Source organism: Belonocnema kinseyi, chromosome 7 (genome assembly GCF_010883055.1).
Source record: "Belonocnema kinseyi isolate 2016_QV_RU_SX_M_011 chromosome 7, B_treatae_v1, whole genome shotgun sequence".
Lineage (NCBI taxonomy): Eukaryota > Metazoa > Arthropoda > Insecta > Hymenoptera > Cynipidae > Belonocnema > Belonocnema kinseyi.
The window spans coordinates 125,693,679-125,700,234 of NC_046663.1; positions in this window are offsets into that span (position 1 = coordinate 125,693,679).

Here is a 6,556-nt window from a genome sequence, read left to right on the forward strand (position 1 = left end):
AATTTTCTATTTCCATTTGGGTAAATCGGCGATAGAATCTCATCGAATGCTTGTCGAAGCTTACGGAGAGCATGCTCTTGGTCGAACGCAGTGTAATGAGTGTTTTACCAAGTTCAAAAGTGGCTATTTTGATGTGAGAAACGCTGACCGCGGCAAACCACCGAAATCGTTTGAGGACGTCGAATTGCAGGCTTTGCTGGATGAAGACGATAGTCAGACGCAAAAACAGCTCGCAGAACATCTAAATGTGTCCCAGGCAACCATTTCCAGACAAGAATATGAAACTAGGCATGAAAAAGTGATTTTTCTCGATCACAATGCACCATCACACCGGACAAAACTGACTCGGGAATTGGTTGAGTCGTACAGCTGGCAACCGCTACCCCACCCCGCTTACTCACCAGACTTGGCTCCATCCGACTACCACTTAAATGCATCGTAGGGGCACGCACTCAGCGAACAGCGCTTCACTTCTCACGAAAATGTTGGAAAATGGCTCGATGACTGGTTTGCTTCAAAAAACGAAGACTTTTTTTGGAAAGGTATCCATAAATTGCCTGAGAGGTGGACAAAATGTGTAGCCAGCGAGGGCGCATACTTTGAATAAAATATTTGTTATCATTCTCTTGAAATAAATGTGTTTTTTTCTTGAAAAAATACCGGTTTCATATGTATACACCTGGTATAAAGAAAAATTAAAAATAAAAAAAAATCTGGACACCATAAATTCCATAGCATTTTGAACTTTTTGAACTCTCTGGTAATTAGACAAATTTCCAAAAATTTCAAATGTTTAAAAATTTCTGGGAATTAAAGATATTCGGACAGTTTTGATAATTTATCTGAATTTATCGGTCATTTATAATAATTTATCAGTAATTTGTCGTATCTTATCATTTCATGTTGGTTCAATGGCTACTCACAGTCGCTCTTTTAAATTGGAGTGTCTAAAAGCGACGTTATCATGCCTGTGCCATAAGAATCAAGTCATTACAAATTAGAGGATACAAATTCTGATGGAGTCACTGATGATGTCAACAAAGAAGCGCCGGAAGAAGATGAAATAGATAATAAGATAAGATTAATGTTTAAAAAATTATATAAGTTCCATTAAAATCAATAGAGCAGTTCTAAAAACCCATAGCTCAATGGGGTCGGGTTGATTATGCTTTAAGTAGGATCGGCCTCTCGAATACATACGGAGATTCGGGACAGATCACTTGAATTACTGAGTTTACCTTGATTGTGCACCTATTATAAAAGATTTTGTAATGAAGCAGATAAACGCTATAAAAACAAGACGGGTTTAAAAAATTATTTTTGTCGACTAAAGAGAATCCGAAAAATAATCCAATTCTATAGTTTCAAGTGAAAAACATCTAACTCTCAAAAGTATACAGTCTTTCATGCAGTCTTCGTGAAATTTGGACGTTCTAAAAATGCTTCTCCACAAAACATCAAGGAAGTGTTAAACATTAAGTATTAGGGTCAGTTTTAGAAGGAACAGTTTAGAAAATCGAAAATAATGCATTCTAAGGTAATTTTTAATGGTAATGTTAACGATTACTGATCATTTTTATAGAAAAACCAGAGAAAATCTAGAGAGCTCCTAATTCAACCCAAGACCGAGATATATTTTTTCGTTTTTCCATAAAAATGCTAAGTAATCGGCAAAATTGAAAGCCGCATAGTGCCTGAAAGAAAACTGTTTTCCATTTTAGATGGAAATAATCGTGAAAATGGAATTCTGATAAATTGCCATATAGAACCGGATAATATTTCGTTCACAAAATAATTGAGTTTTCTGCTGCTGATGTTTATTTGAAAGCCGGTTAGAGATAGATAGACAACCATTTTTTGTCTTGAACGGAAATAATCACGCAAATACAGTTCCGAACAATTGCCGGATAGGGTCGGATAATATTTCGTTCAAAAAATAATTGGATTTTTTGTTACCGATTCCCGTTTGAAAGCCGGATAAAGGCAGACACCATTTTCTGTCTTAGACGTAAATAATCATACAAATACAGTTTCCACCAATTGCCGGATAGGACCAGATAATATTTCGTTAAAAAAATAATTGGCGTTTTTGTCGCTGAGGCCCGTTTGAAAGCCGGATAGAGGCAGATAGAAAACCATTTATTTTCTGTCTTAGACGTAAACCACACAAATATAGTTCCAACGAAGTGTCAGATAGGGCCGGATAAGATTCCGTCGGTTAAATAATTTGATTTTCTGTTTCCAAGTTCCTATTGAAAGCCAGAAACAATGAGAGAGAAACCCGTTTGCGGACTTAGACAACTTAGATAATATTTAAGAAAATTGTAGAAACGTCTAAAACTGAGTGAAGACGAAGACAAGGATCCCCTAGCTGAAAAGGTACGGGTTGCTTTGCAATCCCTGAAAAAATTATTAGTATCTTAAAAATCTTAAATATAAAATGAGCTTCAATATTTTAAGCGGCGATGGTTGGTAACACTGAGTACAATTTCAGACAGATTTTTTTCGAAGGGCGAGATGATACTCATTGCAAGAGTAAAAACAATTCTGAAAAACTAACGGATTTGAAAAAAGTTTCCGGTATTTTCCTAGTGGAAAAAACAGGATAATTCACGGATATATTTAAGAGTATTCTGTCCAAATTTTATCGTTGGATTCGAATTATTTCAACCTTTGTAAAATCTTCGTTAAATCTTTCAGATTTATCTGAAATCCTTGCGAAACTTGTGAAATCTTTCGGAAATTTTGTGCATTCTTTGAAATCTGTGGGAAATCGTTAAAATCTCTGTGAAATAGATCTGAAATATTTATGAAATATTTGTGAAAGCATTGTGAATACTTTAAAAATCTTTGCGAAATATTTAAAATATTTTTTAATTTTCGGTAATATTTCTGATATCATTGAAATCTTCTAAATCTTTGCGAAATATTTGCGAAATTTTTTTTGTAATGTTTGGCAAAATTATTGAAATCTTTGTCAAATCTTCTAAAATTTTCTGAAGTCCTTGCGGAGCCTGTAGAATCATTGGAAAATCATTGAAACGTTTTTTAAAAATAATTTTAGCCTATCGGAAATCGTTGCGACATTTTAGAAAAGTCATTGAAATCTCTCTAAAATCTTCGAAAATATTTCAAATATTTTTAAAATGCATTTAGTAATACTTGTGAAATTATTGAACTCTTTAAGAAATGATTGAAACAGTTGATAAAAATACTTAAGAAAATGGTTAAAACTTCTAAAACTGTAAAATAGATCAATTTAAAGCACATAAATTTTTAATGATATTCTTGATCAAATATTGAATTAGTAATATTTTTAACAGGATGGCAACCTCGAAATAGACGAGCTTCAGTGTGAGGATGAAGACAAGGATCTCCTAGCTGAAGGGGTACGGCTTGCTTTGCAACCCCTTAAAAATTATTAGTAACTTAAAAATGTTAAATATAAAATGATCTTTAAAATTTTAAGCGAAAAATGTTTGGCAACACTGAGTACAATTTCAAACATATGTTTTCCGAAGAGCGAGACGATACTTATTGCGAAAGTAAAAACAATTCTGAAAAATTCCCGGATTTCAAAAAAGTTACCTGCTTTTACCTAGTGCAAAAAAAAACTCCAGGCTAATTCACGGATATATTTAAGAGTATTTTGTCCAAGTTAGATCGTTGAATTCTTGTTTTTTGTTAATTTACAAGAATTTCGTACTTAAATTTAGATGGAACTTAAATTTTGGTTCATTCAGGATTTAATTTCTTAAATTTTAATTGAACTTCCATAAAAGAATATTAAAATCATATCGTTCAAGTCTAAAAAATTCGAACTGTGAGAAGTAGAAAGTGCAAATTAAGTGTAGCTTGTGTCAGTAAAATACCAAAATATATATATTTTTTATTTTTTACAAAAGTGCCTTTTTTATCAAAATTCAGAGCAAGTACATATTTATTCTTTCAAAGTGTTATGAATAGAAATTTTAACTTCCGAATAATAAACTTTTTCATCCTTTAATTCAAGTGTTTTCATCTTTCTCCTTTTACTTCTTATCAGAAGGAGTAAGAACTAAATATATTAGAATTTCAGAGCCTCGAAATCACAACTCACCCAATTGAGAAGCAAATATCGGGCGGAGATTTCCAGGTACCTTGGTTCCAATAGAAAAAACTTAGCCATGATTCTCGACATGACCGTAAGACAGAAGAAATAATTTTCTACAATTCATTATTGCATTGTCGGTCGAAGATTGGTTTGATATGGTGCATCCGATTATTTTTCTATTGGGAATTTCACGATTCTAATTTTTAGTTCCTATTATCAAAGATTCGTAGTACTATTTCCCATGAGTTCATTGAAGATATACACTGCATTGCCTGATTGTGTAACCTAATAACGAATATTTTGTAAATTCTATTAAATTTAGAGATATTTTTCTATTTGGTAAGACAGTTTTCATTACTTACGTAAGTCTTTGGGGCGGGGGGTCGAAAATACCTACATATCCTTACTTGGAGATGGGGTCCAAATCATTTCTTACGTAAGATTCCTCTTTCTCATTATTTTTTAAAAATATGTTACATAATTGAAACATGTTTTGGCTGTTAAAATTACTTCTTATAAAATTTGGTCTGAATTGTTTTTTTATTAGCATTGAAATTGCTTTAAATCTTCCAAAATTCATCAAAATTTCTTGTAATCCTTTCAGATTCGTGGGAATTTCTAAACATCTCTAAACATCGGTTAAAATCCTTGAAATTTCGCGATCCTTCATCATTCGGTAAAATACTTCAGTAGCTCCTGAAATCCTTTTAAATTTCTTTTCAATCCCGTCAATTCTATTGAGATGTAATGAAATCACTTTAAATCTCCTGAAATCTCTTCAGGCCCCCTAAATCCTTTGTAATTTGCGGAATTCGTTTTTATTTCCTTAAAAAATCTGTCAAATCCTTAAGATACCGTCTAAATTCTAGGGTATTTTTTAATCATCATACATTTTTTTTAAATCCCTTAAAATCTTTGAAATACTATTGAAAACCCGTAGCACTCTTCGAAATTTGGCAAAACACCTTGGAATCTATTGAAATCCTTATAAAATTCTTAAAGATCCGATGACTTCTTTTGTAATATCATGTCATCTTTTGAATTTGCTTTTAATTTTTTTTAAACTCTTAAAATCCTTAAGATTTCCATTAGAATCCTTCGGTATTTGTTGGAACAGAGTAAAATTTTTTTAATTTCTTAAAACCTTTTAAGTACCATTAAAATCTTCTAATATCCTTGAAAATTAGGTGAAATACTTCAAGATCTTTTGAAATCCTTTTGATATATTTTAAAATCTCATGATTTCTTTTAAAATATTTTAAAATCTCATGATTTCTTTTAAAATATGAAGAAATCTCTTAAAATCCTTAGTAATCCGTGGAAATCGTTTATAATTCCTTAAGACCTCTCAAACTCCCTAAGATTACTTTAAAATCCTTCGGTGTTTCTTGAAACATCATACATTTGTTTAATTCCTTTAAATCTCTAATACCATCAAAAACCTGCGGCACCGTTCGTAATTCGGTAAAGCACTTGGTACCTCTTAAAATATATATAGTACCTCTTGAAATCTTTTTAAAATCCTTAGACAGACCAAAATTCAGATAGACCCAATTTATTATACTGTATCAGAAGCCTGATAGAACACAAAAAAAGCCAGGCATGGCAATATACGCACCGAACATATTCCGCATAGAGCCGGATAAAAACCCTATAAACCAAATCAATTACACCGTATAAGATTCCGGATAGAGCCTGAAATAATATGGATAGGGCAATATGGGCCGCGGATATATTACGCATAGAGCCGGGTGAAAAACCAAATAGGAAAAATTTATTACACCATACAAGAATTCGGATAGAGCCCGGCAAAATGTCGTATGGGGCAATATGTGCAGCAAGAATATTCCACATAGAGCCGGATAAAGAACCAGAAGGCCAAACTTATTACATCGTAAAAGAATCAGAATAGAACCCGATAAAAACCCGGGTAGGGTAATATAGGCACTGATTGTACTCCGCATAGAGCCGGATATAAAACCCTATATACCAAATCCATTATACCGTATAATAATCCGGATAGAGTCTGAAAGAATCCGGATAGGGCAATATGGGCCGCGGAAATATTTCGCATAGAACCGGATAAAAAACCAGATAATCCAAATTTATTACACCGTGTAATCATACGGATAGAACCCGACAAAAAGCCGGATAGGGAAATTTACGGACCGACAAAATTCCGTATAGATACGAATAAAAAACAGATAGAGGAAAAATTTTATGCATCGGTAAAGTTCCAGATTGAACCGGATGGAAAACAGGATACAAATATGATATACGTTTCCGGATAGACCCCGAGAAAGAACCGAGCAGGGTAATATGCGGATCGAAAAAATCCGTATGGACACAGATACAAAAACAGATAGAATAAATATTATGGATCGGTAAATTACCGGATAGAACGGATAAAAATTAGTACACAACCCTATTGCAAATACCTATATAGGTCACTAATAGGATTCC